Raw genomic sequence first — 16,480 nt, 5'->3', positions numbered from 1 at the left:
CACTACAATGCAAATGCGATCTTAGTGGCACTTCTCAGCAGAGCTGCTTTTCACCCTGTATCCCTCAGTAGGTGATATCCCCCTCCATGCATGCATTCACTTCTACAACAAACTAAACACCAATGCCTCTTCTCCTGTACATTGGTTGATGGGAAGGAAAGGGCTTCAGTGTCGGGGAGGCGTTGGTCTATAGGCTTCAAGAAGCACTCAGTCTGCGAACGCAAGAGTCGTCCAAGAGGGCTGGACTCTGACACAAACTCTCCAGGGACAGTAAGCGTGACAGCAGTCACGAAATAACGACCAGTGCACTAGCCGGACATCAAAGGTCGGGCACAATGAAGCAACATGACCATTTTAAAAAAGCTTAAATGCATTCGTTGCTCACTCAGTGTGACAGAAGTGTACTGTAGGAAATTGGGGTATTAGATGAAGGGGTGAGAACTTGCTTTAAATAATAATCACAATCCTTGTTGAGTGAACCACAAAAGTCACTAAATAAACCCGTGCTTAACCATCTAGTAGCTTGGCACAAAAACAGTCAGACTTAACTTAGAGGTAATGTGTAAACTATTTATGCAGTACGCAAACAGTATTAAAGTGAAAACACACCACCAGAAACATCACACTCCAATGTAGAAAAACAGAGAAAATAAAATGATACACAAATGATTATAATCCAATAAGTAGAACCAGACATATAAGTCTGAAGTAAAAATAGCACCAAAAATAACCAAGCGCTCTCAGACACGGTTATCAGATCGCACCAAACTAGGCCAAGTCCAAAGTTATGGCCCACTGTGATGGAGGACGTGCTGTATACAGGACATAAGTTCATTCCTGTGGAAAGTTGATCTTCTGACTTAAAAATGTATCTGGAAAAAAGTGGTTATCAACTAGTCAAAGGCGACACAAGCTGCAAGCAGGGTCTGAAGCATGGATAGACAAAGGTAGGCTGTTGAAAAGCAGGGCATGATCGTTGACAAAGGTGGAAAAGATTTGAATAAGCAAAGTCTGAATGCCCAGGAAGGCCTCGAAGTCTACGGTTTGCTGCTTTGCATCGGTCCTGATGAAGCCCTCTACGCTTTGATACATAAGGAGTTTCAATGAGCACCAACATCAAAAAGGTCCACATGTTTCAGCCATATATCATCATCTCCATGGTCAGGTGGCTTTATTCAAGACCAACAGGTATTAAACAGCCAAATGTCTACTGTAACTTTTACCGTAAAGTCTCTAGATACTGCACTATTTCTGCCCTCAATGGCTATTGTTAATTTGAACTTAATCAAACTTCATTCATCCTTGCACGCATTGCTTTCACACAATACTCCCAACTTTCATAAGCAGGTAAAGTTTAAATCAGAAAGAGAGAATGAGTTCCAACTTTACTCCATTGTACATGTTTATTTGTGAACAATCTTAGTGGGCACAACACACAACTATATGGTGAATTCATAATGGTTCACATGCATTTTTCTGTGGTTAATACCATACTTTGCATGCTTTAAAAAGACTTGCAATTTTGCATTTTTTTTATCCATGACAACATACAGAAAATCAGAGTGCAACACATGCAGTTGTACTATGTCAACAAAGACTTTCTCAGTGCGTTTGTCCAAGCCCAACAGTGCCTTAGAAGTAGGCGAACTCTGTAGTCACACTCTGCCGTAAAAGTATTGCAAATTACAAATGTTTAATGTCAATTTTAAGCCATTCTCATACGGTCTAACTAGTTATTGTGAGCCTACTTTCCTCCATCACCTACTTTGTCAAGAGTGAACGCTCACGTGGGACCTGGTTGCGTTTTCTAGGGTCTGCATCTTGCCCCGTGTGTGTCCCAATGCTACTTTAGCATCTTGCGGGTAACGTGAGGCATCAAAAAACATGCACATAAATTGCGTGTGTACCCTTGCTTGACACTTATCTGCAGCCTCTCAGCATCAATACGTTAGAAATAGGCCTGAATGTTTCGTGTAGCCCTATCTTCCAGAAAACCTTCTTCCAATCCCATAAATTAATTGTCAATGCCTTGTAGGAAAGGCTAAAATTATAGAAGATGTTCTTAATGTTGGTAATCTATATAATACCTGTTGTGTATAAATCGAAGGAGATCAATAATTCTATGTAGCCTGAGAGTATGAGAATAGGGGTGTCCGTTCATATATGTTACCCAAGGGATGTCATCATTTAGTCCTCCCTTGCGAGTAGCCGGCCTGTATATCCAGCGCTGTTCTTTTTAAAATAGTCCTATTTTTAGAGTGTCTGCTGTTGCTATCTAGTTGTTCAATCACAACCCATTTCACGTTGTCCATTGTGTGTTCCATCATTATGTAATGGTTGGCCATTTTGGTGGTGTTTCCCTAGCTCCGTATAATGCTGCAATGTTCACCTATGCAGATCGTGATTTTCCTGCAGGTCATTCCTATATATCTAAGGCCACATGGAAAGGTAACCATATAGATTACCTGTGTTGAATTGCAATTTGTATGTCTTTTCAGTGTCCAGGGTGTTTTAAATCCCAGTTCTCATGTTTTTTTTGTAGGGCTTGTGAGGTGGCAGATGGTACAACAGATACATGGATACTGGCCCAATATCTTAGGAAGATCCCACGGATTAGGTATGGAATTTGTCTTTGGTTTCTGGTCCCTGGTATGTATTGGGGAATCTCTGAGAAAACTTGCTTGTTTATGTGAAAACATTGTTTTTCCAAGAATAGAGATCCTGTGTTTAGTATGCCCCAGTTCTTCGGAATAATCTTTTTGAGCTGATTCGGGGCTATATTGCAAGTGGTGAGACAGATTAGTCTTAGGTCATGGTTTTCCCTGGGTTTTGTTTTTAATAGTGCTTCCTTATTTTGCTGTCTGGGCCTCTTTTTGGCTTTTTGGCTTCTGTATAATGTATTCTGGGTAACTGTGTTCCCTTAGTGTGTTAGAGAGGTTTCTGTGTGTGTTTTAAAATCAGAGATTTTACTGCAATTTCTTCTTATAAGGAAAAACTGCTGATACAGAGATTTTCGCTCAGTGGTTTAGGGTGAAAGCTGTCACATTTCAATAAGTTGTGTTTGTCAATAGATTTGTGATGTATGTCCGTAAGCAGGACTTCTTGTTCAGGGAAGATCCTCTTAATTAAAAATGTTAGTGATTCTTTGCTGACTGTATGTGTGAACATAAGATGTTCATTGCAGTTGTTTACCCAGAGGAAGAAGGAGATAGCCGAGTCCATTTCACCTTTCCGAATAAGCAAGATGTCATTTATATACCTTTTCCAAATTATTACATTGGTTCTAAAGGGATTCAAGACACTTAAGATGAACTTTCTTCCAAGGTTATGCATATATAGGCCCACTATGCTTGGAGCTAACGTACTACCGAATACCATGGGTTTGAAGCTACATTGGTGCCTTCGTACTTGAAAACAGTGTCCAAAACAAAATGTTGTGGAGTGGAGCATTCCCAGTTCCCAGAATAGTGAATTTCCTGTACCGCTTCTTGTGTCTCCTCTTGGTCAGGCTTGTGTAGAGTCTTTCTATATCAAGACCTATAAGTAAGTTTTCCTCTGGGTCTAAATCAGTATACTTCAAAAGCATCAGTAGATACTAAGTATGCTTTAAGTATGTTGGGCTGCTTTGCACATTTTAGGAAGAAGTCACAGAAACGTGACAACATTTCTAAAACGAAGGCTATTGCTGATAGCATGGGGTTGGGTGGAGGTGTTATGTCCTTGTGCATTTTGGGTGAGGGTATAAAAATATGATGTTACTGGGTCTATAGTTGTCAGAAAATCAGACTCCTCTTCAGATAGTCACCCTCCTATCTCAGCTTCCTCCAGCATGTCACTGATCTGTCTTTTAAGTTGTGAGGTCTGAGTTAATGACTTTGTAGTTTTTTTGTCTTGTAAGAGGCAGATTCACTCATTTCTGTAATCCATGGTGGACTGTAATACCATGCCTCCCCCCTTTATCACTAGCTCGGTGTCAGAACTGAATTCCTCCCGTGCTTTTCTCTCCTCTCTTGAAATGCTGTGAAAAAATGTTATATTGTTCTTTTCTATGGCTTCTACTTTACTAAATACTGCCTGTTTGAATGTTAGGACCTCAACAGGGATTGCAGAGATTGGGAGGCAGACAGTCGACTTATTTTGTAATCCTGCATCCTTTGTCTATTGTGCTCTCCGTAATCTCAAAGAAAGACTGAGTCTAAATGTTCTGAAGAAATCAGGCAGCTCTTAATGGAGTCTGAATTTTTCTAAGGTTGGGGTAGGGACAAATGCTAGTCCCTCATTAGATTGTGTTGTTGTCAGCTCTTTTGTTACTAGGTTGTGTTTGAACTGGTCCGTGGCATTGTGTCTCTATTTGTGCTTCTCCTATGTATTTTTGCCCATCTGTCTTTCCAATGGACTTGTGCGTCTTTGTTCTTCCTGCCTCTGATTCTCTGTCCTCTTCCTAAAAAAGTAAGCCTGTTCTTTTGAGGGAATCTTTGGGTCAAATGTTAGTTATAAGGTATTCCCCAACTAAAATATTGTAGGAGTTGTGGTGGGTTGGTGGGGTTGGAAGAAAGGTATTTGGTCATTATGAAAACTGTTTAAAGTTTGCACCCATGGCCTTTGCCTGTTTTTTCCTCTTATGTCTACCTTGTTGTTCTTCCCCATTATTCCACCCTTCTGTGTATTGTGGACCTGGTGCCTCATTTGTCGTCCCTTTTTTCACCTGGTGTTGTGTGGACTGGAGTGGAGTACAGGTATAACTTTTCAGAAGAGAACAGTTTAAAGTCGCTTGGATTTTCTGGATTTTTGATTGTGCCAAAAATTCCTTCTATTCTATCATCTCATAATATTTCCTCAAGTTTCTTCTTGTAAGTAGTGATGATGATTGTTGGTTTGAACTGACTATCGTTAGTCACAATTTTTTACTGGTAACACCTCCTATAGTTTCTTGGTCCGAAGTGATAAGACACACAGGGATTGCTGCGTCTATTACAGAACAAAGCAATATGGAGAGTTTGAAGATTGCAGACGCAACCCAATGTGGAATCCGGATAGTTTCCACACCATATTGAAAGAGCTCCAACAAGAGAGAGTTGTGGTTTACAGCACTGGCCATCCACATTTGGAAAGGATGACACATCCTGTGACGATCTGTGGTCTCTACAGATATATTCGTTAACTATTGACTTTGGAATTCGAATTGCCATTAGGAGTTTCCATTCCAGAAAGCTCCTTATCCTTGTAAGAATCAGTTGAGCTTGGGTGATTCCGGTCCCGCACTGTCCTGAGGAGGCCATAATTGGAGGCTGAAATGCGTGGACTTTCACTAACAAGGGCCAACAACATTCATTTAAAAGGAAACATTTAAAAAAATCAAGTAGAACATTGCCCCCCCAAAAACAATGCTAGATTAAATTGGTCGAGCATGAATTATTATTGGGACCTAAAGACTGTTTTTCTATCGGCGCCTAAGGAAGGGCTGATTATCCGTCATTCTTCACCTAATTATTAGCCAATACTTTGTTTTCCAATCCTGATACAAGTTTGTTCAATGAATTGATAGATTGTAGTATTAGCCAATGTGTTGCGACTCACTACTTGCTTTTCAAAATCAATAAAAAACTATTCCAATACGTAAAGGTTTTAATTAACAAAGAGATTTTGCAATCAGTGTCTTCCTTTATTTTTGGTACAGCAATACCTTTATCAATTCAATGGCTACATTTTATATGATTTAAAAAATGATGTAATTACACAAGCCAAGTAGTTCCACCAGAGGTCACAAATAAAAAGTGGGCTTCCTTGCAAGTTTTCTATACATTTATCCTGCTTCAGAATTTTCTTTGTTCAGATAGTTTCTTACTGTTTTGATTATCAGAATGAGCCAATCCCTGGTGCAGTGCCACACAATCATTGACAATACTTTTTTAGTTTAATATCGGGCCGTCTAGGAATATGTGTGCATATAGAAACCAAAAGTTCTCAAGTGGCAGCATTAGATATTAAGTATTCAGTCATAATTACCCCATGTAAGACAGTTTGTGCAATGGTAACGCCACTCAGGATAGAAGGTCTTGAAAGAATCAAATTGATGTCCTCTTCTGTGTATATTAGTCACAAATTCTCAACATTCTAGTGATGACATCCAAATTTCCTAGAGACAGATAATATGGTCCGCTTTAATTACATACTAGGTGTGTTTTCCTGCCCAGTTTTGGGTCCTGCAGTATCACCTACCCCCAAACCCAACTTTGGTTCGTAGACAGTAGAAGACGGAATAACAAATGTATGTCTCTCCCACAGCTGGCCACTTCTGACTGTAACTAATCTCTAAAAAGGGAAATAATGTTTTCTACATGGTCTAAAGGACTTTCACCCACAAGAGTTATTAGTAACATGCTTCATCATCGGGTCCTCTACCAGGGTACCTTGTGTATCTAGGTGGGCTCTATGTTAATAAATAATGGAGCACTTGATTATTCTTAGGGTGGGATTTCAATTTAGAATTGCCAATAGGTATACAATGTAGTCTAATGTTTATTTTTTTATTCTTTGGCAAAATTAACAAGCATTTGCAATGCAATAGGTCTCGCAGTTACGCAAGTTTGAGCTATTGGCATTCTAAATGGCTATGCTTTTTATTTTAGTTTATAAAACATAAATAAAAGGCATTATCATTTACAATGGCAATAGCTTAAACTCGCATAAATGCGAGACCTATTGCATTTCAAATGCTTGTTTTTGGGGTTCTCTGGCCTATTTTCGATCCCAACCCAATCCAAAGTCTGTCTGTACAGTGGGCCCGATTCTAAGTGTAAGGCACATATGTGCTTCATTTCCCTATGTCACTTAGAGTGAGAAGCCACTCTGTTATTGTCAGAAGCCTGCTGTCTCGCTCACCTATCTCCTTCAGAAACAGTCCATTGCAGCACCCCGCGGACGCTTTAGCATACAGGCATTGGCAAAGCCAGTAGGCGTTGCCCTTCAATGCAGCACAGATGCTTTGTGCAGCTTCTGTTCTGCATCGGCAAAAAGGAAAAAAAACAGAGGTACTAACACACTGATGGCAGATTCCCACCATAGCGCCTTGAAGCCTACCAACAAAACAATGCATCTGTGGCGAACAGTGCTGGAGAGAAGGCTACTATGGCCCTGGTGGATGTAAGCACTCTGAGGACAGCTAATTACCAGTGTAGCACTCCTTAATTAATCAGCTCTGCAGCATTGTACACTAGTTTTGTTTTTTAACTGAATGACCGATTTTTGCAATAGCGATATGAAATGTGCGTCTGATGTCATGACGCTGGAAAGGCCAGGGGTTAAGTATAGTGAATGCCGGGACCGGCATTCCCTGACTAACGAGAGGAGAGGAAACCGAACAAAGCATCGTCTCATACAAAGTAAGTGTGAGCTACGCGGCTCGATTTAACACAGATCAAATGATACACACTGCTGAGGTTGGATAATTACGCATAACGGGGTTTGAAATCGCTAATAAGTTGTTTCGATTGCAGGTATTATACGCCCCCGATTTGATTTGGCTGTGAGTACTCCACCTTTGTATTTGAAGGGTGCTGGGTAGGTTTAGTAAATCTAACAGGGTTAGTGACTCTGGACTCACTTTCATGTATTGGTACAGGGCCAACATACATATTTCTATAAAATAACCCGATTGACTGACTGCAGCTGTTTTTGTGAGTATTAAGTTTAGGTGTTTCAATTGTATATAGAATGATTTGTGTTGAATGATAAGCCTGACGTTGGCTTTACCTTATTTTTTAGATATCGGGACAGTATTTGTCCTTTTAGGGCTTAGAACCTCCGGCTGGAGGTCCTTGGTAAGACTTTTAAATCCTTGTATAAGAAGTTAAAACTTCACAGTGCACTGGTGGTTAGGTAATGGTTTTGGTGTTATTGTTTGAACACTTTTCAGTTACATGTAGGGTGCATGTCTTTGATTTGTTTTCCTTTGGGGTGACTAGACGATACCTAGTATGCAAGGAGTGTGTTATTGATTTTTGTATTTATTTGTAGATAGATTTGAGCAACTTGTCCTGATGATGGTCCTGTGGATTTGATAAACCGACGTGGGCCCGAAACGTCGACGCCTAACACCGTCTAGTTGTCATTTGCACCACTCTTTTGTGTTGTCATACTGAATGAAGTGTATTGAGACTAATTCCTCCCTACATGGTATTTTGTTTGTCCATGTTAAAAAACAAAAGGTGTTGTATACTACTAGAAACGAAATTAGTACAGAAAGTAGTATTTATGTTGCCATTTTGTATGTGTTTTGAAAAAGAACATAATCTTCAAAAAAATAAAAAGCAGTAAATACTGTATTTTCCTTGCATTTATTAAATGATGGTTCACTGTTGTGACCAATTTAGAATTTATTAAAAATTATTTAAAATTTTTTAAGTGACTCCTATGAGGACAAATTGTAATCTTCTGCAGCAATGTACAGCAGCATAAAAAGGTGATGGAAGAATGTGAAAGGATATTGAAGGTGGATGGTGTCATCCAAGTGATGGTGCTGGAATGAGAGACCAGAGCTGTACCAACAGCTTTGGTATGTACTCTGATTCCCTTTCCAATTTTAATTATTTTAGTCTTGAAAAACACACTGTTAATCAAAGGAGTTCATGAGAACACCTGCGGTGTTTGTGTTAACAAGCGCATTTCATTAAACAAATTATGATGACGTGGCATAGGCCATCCATGTGGGGCTCAGAAGGTAGAGTGACTGGTATTTATCAACGACTATGTCACATTAATTCATCTTTCCTAGACAACTGTTAGTAGAACCCTTTACTACAGTATTTTGTTGGCTTCAGCAACTGTAGGGCTGCAATAGAAAATATTCAAAGAAACCACCTACATATATAAAGTGTTATTACTGTCATTGCAACACACACAAACTGTGCATTAAAAAAGGGTGCAAGATAGCCCTCACATGTATGTTTCCCATTCATTAAAAACAATTGCATTTTCATAAGTATTATTTAAAAAAATGATATTTTCATAAGTACACATACTTCTGTGTAGTGAATAATGCAGTTTGAACAGATTTATATTCAACAAGAGTGTTTAAACATCGAACATAACAAAACAGTCAGAGACCATCATGTTATCTGTTAAATACCAGACTAATACCCATCGGCAAGGTTACTAGTTTGCGTTGAGTTCATGGAATAACATTGTGTAAAGCGGACTTCTCACATTGGGCCCACTTAGAATTACAAACCGGTATCCTGTCACTGCTACAATTCAGGGGGGGCGGGAGGGGGGGTTCTCGGGGCAGCTTTAGAGCCTGCGGTCCTGGTGTCTGTGTCTCATCGTGTTCAGTGTGGCCTGGGGTGGGAGTGTTCTCCACCTGGAGCCTTCTTAGCTGTCCAAACAAGTATTCGTGAAAATAATGGTGCACAGCATTAGGAGGCCACCTTGAATGCAGAAATGGATCTGCTGGGCTTTTTCTCCTGGCTCTTTTTATAATTGATTTCGGTGGGCCACTATTTTTCCAAGAAAACACTGACATAAAACATTCGCACAGAGAAATATGCTACTACCATTGTTGAGGGAGGAGGCTACAGGGGCCAACTCTAGGTTTTGCCTCTCTTTAAACATGATTACAAAAAGGGGGTGGTGATGGACAGAGTATCTGAGTTAATCAGAACACTCCTACCCAGTCAACAGAACATGGCTTGAGCCATCACCGTTTTTTAGCTCACTGCACCATCCCAGTTCAGAACCTGGCTATATGCAAATTAGTCTGTCCCTGGCCCAGTGCATCATGGGAACAGGGCAGACCAAACTACCAAGCCAATTCTTCACTGGAAAGGAAACAAGCTTCCGGGGACCGGTTTCTGGCATTACAGCCGTCTTCGGCCCGGCTTGCTTGAATCCTGATGGTGCAATGAGCAAGGGACTCATGTCTGAGCATACCCTTCCACACTCATGGTGGCCAAAATAATTACAAAAAGGGGGTGGTGATGGACAGAGTATCTGACTTAATCAGAACACTCCTACCCAGTCAACAGATCAGGGCTTGATCCATCACCGTTTTTTAGCTCACTGCACCATCCCAGTTCAGAACCTGGCTATATGCAAATTAGTCTGTCCCTTGCTCATTGCACCATCAGGATTCAAGCAAGCCGGGCCGACGACGCCTGAAATGGCAGAAACCGGTCCCCGGAAGCTTGTTTCCTTCCCAGTACAAGAATTGGCTTGGTAGGTTGGTTTGCCCTGTTCCCATCATGCAGTGGGACAGGAACAGACTAATTTGCATATAGCCAAGTTCTGAGCTGGGATGGTGCAGTGAGCTAAAAAACGGTGATGGATCAAGCCCTGATCTTTGGACTGGGTAAGAGTGGTCTGCTTAATTCAGGCACTCTGTTCATCACCACCCCCTTTTCTGAATCATTTTGTCCACCATAAGCGTGGAAGGGTATACTCAGATGTGAGTCCCTTGCTCATTGCACCATCAGGATTCAAGCAAGCCGGGCCGACGACGCCTGAATTGGCAGAAACCGGTCCCCGGAAGCTTGTTTCCTTCCCAGTACAAGAATTGGCTTGGTAGTTTGGTTTGCCCTGTTCCCATCATGCACTGGGACAGGAACAGACTAATTTGCATATAGCCAAGTTCTGAGCTGGGATGGTGCAGTGAGCTAAAAAACGGTGATGGATCAAGCCCTGATCTTTGGACTGGGTAAGAGTGGTCTGCTTAATTCAGGCACTCTGTTCATCACCACCCCCTTTTCTGAATCATTTTGTCCACCATAAGCGTGGAAGGGTATACTCAGATGTGAGTCCCTTGCTCATTGCACCATCAGGATTCAAGCAAGCCGGGCCGACGACGCCTGAAATGGCAGAAACCGGTCCCCGGAAGCTTGTTTCCTTCCCAGTACAAGAATTGGCTTGCCCTGTTCCCATCATGCACTGGGACAGGAACAGACTAATTTGCATATAGCCAAGTTCTGAGCTGGGATGGTGCAGTGAGCTAAAAAACGGTGATGGATCAAGCCCTGATCTTTGGACTGGGTAAGAGTGGTCTGCTTAATTCAGGCACTCTGTTCATCACCACCCCCTTTTCTGAATCATTTTGTCCACCATAAGCGTGGAAGGGTATACTCAGATGTGAGTCCCTTGCTCATTGCACCATCAGGATTCAAGCAAGCCGGGCCGACGACGCCTGAAATGGCAGAAACCGGTCCCCGGAAGCTTGTTTCCTTCCCAGTACAAGAATTGGCTTGGTAGTTTGGTTTGCCCTGTTCCCATCATGCACTGGGACAGGAACAGACTAATTTGCATATAGCCAAGTTCTGAGCTGGGATGGTGCAGTGAGCTAAAAAACGTGATGGATCAAGCCCTGATCTTTGGACTGGGTAAGAGTGGTCTGCTTAATTCAGGCACTCTGTTCATCACCAACCCCTTTTCTGAATCATTTTGTCCACCATAAGCGTGGAAGGGTATACTCAGATGTGAGTCCCTTGCTCATTGCACCATCAGGATTCAAGCAAGCCGGGCCGACGACGCCTGAAATGGCAGAAACCGGTCCCCGGAAGCTTGTTTCCTTCCCAGTACAAGAATTGGCTTGGTAGTTTGGTTTGCCCTGTTCCCATCATGCACTGGGACAGGAACAGACTAATTTGCATATAGCCAAGTTCTGAGCTGGGATGGTGCAGTGAGCTAAAAAACGGTGATGGATCAAGCCCTGATCTTTGGACTGGGTAAGAGTGGTCTGCTTAATTCAGGCACTCTGTTCATCACCACCCCCTTTTCTGAATCATTTTGTCCACCATAAGCGTGGAAGGGTATACTCAGATGTGAGTCCCTTGCTCATTGCACCATCAGGATTCAAGCAAGCCGGGCCGACGACGCCTGAAATGGCAGAAACCGGTCCCCGGAAGCTTGTTTCCTTCCCAGTACAAGAATTGGCTTGGTAGTTTGGTTTGCCCTGTTCCCATCATGCACTGGGACAGGAACAGACTAATTTGCATATAGCCAAGTTCTGAGCTGGGATGGTGCAGTGAGCTAAAAAACGGTGATGGATCAAGCCCTGATCTTTGGACTGGGTAAGAGTGGTCTGCTTAATTCAGGCACTCTGTTCATCACCACCCCCTTTTCTGAATCATTTTGTCCACCATAAGCGTGGAAGGGTATACTCAGATGTGAGTCCCTTGCTCATTGCACCATCAGGATTCAAGCAAGCCGGGCCGACGACGCCTGAAATGGCAGAAACCGGTCCCCGGAAGCTTGTTTCCTTCCCAGTACAAGAATTGGCTTGGTAGTTTGGTTTGCCCTGTTCCCATCATGCACTGGGACAGGAACAGACTAATTTGCATATAGCCAAGTTCTGAGCTGGGATGGTGCAGTGAGCTAAAAAACGGTGATGGATCAAGCCCTGATCTTTGGACTGGGTAAGAGTGGTCTGCTTAATTCAGGCACTCTGTTCATCACCACCCCCTTTTCTGAATCATTTTGTCCACCATAAGCGTGGAAGGGTATACTCAGATGTGAGTCCCTTGCTCATTGCACCATCAGGATTCAAGCAAGCCGGGCCGACGACGCCTGAAATGGCAGAAACCGGTCCCCGGAAGCTTGTTTCCTTCCCAGTACAAGAATTGGCTTGGTAGTTTGGTTTGCCCTGTTCCCATCATGCACTGGGACAGGAACAGACTAATTTGCATATAGCCAAGTTCTGAGCTGGGATGGTGCAGTGAGCTAAAAAACGGTGATGGATCAAGCCCTGATCTTTGGACTGGGTAAGAGTGGTCTGCTTAATTCAGGCACTCTGTTCATCACCACCCCCTTTTCTGAATCATTTTGTCCACCATAAGCGTGGAAGGGTATACTCAGATGTGAGTCCCTTGCTCATTGCACCATCAGGATTCAAGCAAGCCGGGCCGACGACGCCTGAAATGGCAGAAACCGGTCCCCGGAAGCTTGTTTCCTTCCCAGTACAAGAATTGGCTTGGTAGTTTGGTTTGCCCTGTTCCCATCATGCACTGGGACAGGAACAGACTAATTTGCATATAGCCAAGTTCTGAGCTGGGATGGTGCAGTGAGCTAAAAAACGGTGATGGATCAAGCCCTGATCTTTGGACTGGGTAAGAGTGGTCTGCTTAATTCAGGCACTCTGTTCATCACCACCCCCTTTTCTGAATCATTTTGTCCACCATAAGCGTGGAAGGGTATACTCAGATGTGAGTCCCTTGCTCATTGCACCATCAGGATTCAAGCAAGCCGGGCCGACGACGCCTGAAATGGCAGAAACCGGTCCCCGGAAGCTTGTTTCCTTCCCAGTACAAGAATTGGCTTGGTAGTTTGGTTTGCCCTGTTCCCATCATGCACTGGGACAGGAACAGACTAATTTGCATATAGCCAAGTTCTGAGCTGGGATGGTGCAGTGAGCTAAAAAACGGTGATGGATCAAGCCCTGATCTTTGGACTGGGTAAGAGTGGTCTGCTTAATTCAGGCACTCTGTTCATCACCACCCCCTTTTCTGAATCATTTTGTCCACCATAAGCGTGGAAGGGTATACTCAGATGTGAGTCCCTTGCTCATTGCACCATCAGGATTCAAGCAAGCCGGGCCGACGACGCCTGAAATGGCAGAAACCGGTCCCCGGAAGCTTGTTTCCTTCCCAGTACAAGAATTGGCTTGGTAGTTTGGTTTGCCCTGTTCCCATCATGCACTGGGACAGGAACAGACTAATTTGCATATAGCCAAGTTCTGAGCTGGGATGGTGCAGTGAGCTAAAAAACGGTGATGGATCAAGCCCTGATCTTTGGACTGGGTAAGAGTGGTCTGCTTAATTCAGGCACTCTGTTCATCACCACCCCCTTTTCTGAATCTCTTTAAACATGACTCCCTCCCCACTCCCAGCAATGCTAATAAATCCACGGCAATCAGGTTGCCCATAGCGATGGCTAAATACAAATAAATAAATATAGTGTTTCTTCTATATGTCGAGTGAGTGGCGATCTCTAGAAATACTCACTGAGTAAACTTTACGTTCTCGCTGAACCACCGCCGCAGCCCGGCTTGGGCAGGAAGCCAGGCAACCTGTGTTGGGACGGGGGCGGGGCTGCAAAAAGACAGGAAGCAGACAGGAGCCTACCCCGCGCTCCTGTGCTGCCGAGACTGACCCGCTGCGGAGGGAGAGAGGGACACGCGGAAAGAGCCCGGTGAGTGGGGGGAGTGCGTTATGTGTGCGCGCGTGTGTGTGTGTGTCTGTGTGTGCGCACGTGTGCGCGCGCGCGCGTGTCTGTGTGTGTGTGTGAGAACAGCATGCCGGAATCGAAGCGCGTGTTCACGCGCGCGACCTGCTCTGATTCCGGCATGCTGCACGTGCCCATCTCTGGTCTCCCTCTTAGCTCCTTGTAAGCAGAGCCGACAACAATAGTCTCGCGCTGTATCGCAGGTGCAAGACCTAAAAAGATCAAATAACATTTCTTTAGGAGCCTTTTCTCTTGTCCTTACTTCACTCACCTCTGCTGATACACTTCTACTGTCTTGGAAAACAACACCACACTTTTACTGTGCACAGGAACAGGCCAGGGGCTTTCAAAATGGAACCCACAGGCCTCTCTACTTCGATTAAACGTACAATATTACAATGGTTGCATACACAAACACACAACATACACTTGGATTGGACTGGGTGACAGGGTATAAATCTGACTGCGCATTGACAAGACAGCCTCAGCAGTACCAAATAACTCTGTTTTAGTGAGTGAAGAAAACTTTAATTACTGAATATTGGGGGAAGCTTATTAAATGAGACTTTGTTTTTCTGCACCAAGTCCCCCTGTGAAACATACAGACCCTGTAACAAAATTGTGATATACCAGCCTATGTTTAAAAGTGCTGCTTTAGGCTAGGCACACAGCAGGCTAGGGATCTTAATGTTCAAATGATGCGTACACTTCGGATTTGCAGGTTTATGCTGTCTGCACTGGAAATGGGGCACTATTTATAATGTTGTTTCTTTCTACACTTTACATCCTCTGATTGCTGGCTATCACAGAAAGCATTCTGCCACTACACCCCTAAAACCCAGCGTGAAATCTGTACCTTTAATTACTTCTGCTTGATTCCTCTCTTTTCTATTTCCAGGGTGACCCACTTAACCTTTGATCCTCTGCATACCTTCTATTTCTGAGTATAGCCTCATCTCAGTCTCTTGTCGGTCTGCCTTAATCCTTTTTCTATAATTCTTCAATTGGCTGATAACACATTTCATAGATCACATCCCCTCAACTTCAAAACCCTATCACTGTAACCTTATATCACCCAAATTATGTCAACCAACCATTCACCTGAAACCACATAGCCTAACTAATGATCACACCGAACTGGTATTAATATAACGTATCAATAAGTAACTGGAGTATATGCATGCATTTTTTTTCTTGAGAGCACATAACCAATCGCAGTAACTACTAGCCTTGGGAATAGCGGGGTACTCGCCCAAACGCATTTCAACGCCTCGTCAGTGATAGCGCTAAATAAACACAATTACATGAAAACACATGCTATGTCCCTGCTCTTTTTTGCACCCTCTCTCGCTAGGGTTCTTTCTCTCTGCTATCAACTCATCTACATGTGTCATTCCACGACTTCCCCCCCCCCCCCCATTTGATCAGCTCCCCCCAGCCTCTTTTCTACCACATCTGCCCCCATCCAGGCCCCTCCCCCAATCCCTTGGAACTGAGGTCGGATTCGCCTCCCCCAGGCCCCTCCCCCTCGCCCTCCGAGCTACTGCTGTCCGAGGCCTCCTCCTCCGGACCGAAAATGTGGGCGGGCAGCGGGACAACCAGAGACCCAGGGCGGAGGGCACCAGGTGAGGTCGCCGGAGAAGCCATCAGTCACTAACACACAGCAACCTCGCGCAATAGCGCCACATCACCAACACCCATGCGCAGACACGCCCCCAGGGAGTGAGCATCCACGGAGGGGCAGGGTACTGCTCATAGCCTACCAATGGACAGCTGCGAAACCAATTTCTGAAATGAGGCATAGATCAACAGCAAGGAAATGCCTCCTATGTTCAGCCATCATGGATTGGGGAATCTGCTTCAATTTGACATGGCATTACATGCAATGAGTGAACGAGGCGTGGGGAAAATAGAGCGTGGGCTGGCTCTCGTACTACAGTTGCAAATCTTGTTCAAGTGATGCGGGCAGTTTGCTTACTTGATGAAATATGCAAGCAATAGAGTGAGGACTTTTGCATATAGAGCGTGGGCGGGCTTTCGTACTACAGTAGCAATCTCTCCAAGCAGTTTGCTTACCCAATGAAATAAGCAGGCAATAGAGCGAAGACGAACGTCGAAGTCATGGACATAACAAGTCGGCCTGGAGTGGAGAACAGCCTAAAAGACGTGGGAGGGCACGAGCGTGACGCCATGAGCGTGCACGTTGGCGTTCCCTGCGGCTCGTGCCAGTGGCGGCACCTGCAAAGCGCGTCTTAGAAGCGGGTTCACAGACCGG

At 43.8% G+C, this 16,480-nt stretch overlaps 1 protein-coding gene across 3 annotated transcripts in view; it reads right to left on the bottom strand.

The window, feature by feature from the left end:
- The window catches only part of CCDC122 (coiled-coil domain containing 122), a 221,979-nt gene that overhangs the window by 167,246 nt on the left and 38,253 nt on the right, over positions 1-16,480 (bottom strand). Inside the window, exon 1 of one of the 3 annotated variants that reach the window (XM_078657303.1) lies at positions 6,007-6,104. The exons of the other annotated variants lie outside the window; for them this stretch is intronic. The gene's annotated coding sequence lies outside the window, so the exon portion shown is untranslated. Of the gene's footprint in view, positions 1-6,006; positions 6,105-16,480 lie in introns of those variants that run through there. 3 annotated transcript variants of the gene reach the window in all.

The sequence above is a fragment of the Lissotriton helveticus genome, chromosome 8 (assembly GCF_964261635.1).
Source record: "Lissotriton helveticus chromosome 8, aLisHel1.1, whole genome shotgun sequence".
Lineage (NCBI taxonomy): Eukaryota > Metazoa > Chordata > Amphibia > Caudata > Salamandridae > Lissotriton > Lissotriton helveticus.
Note: the sequence above shows the minus strand (reverse complement) of the source record. Positions and strands in the feature narration are given on the sequence as shown.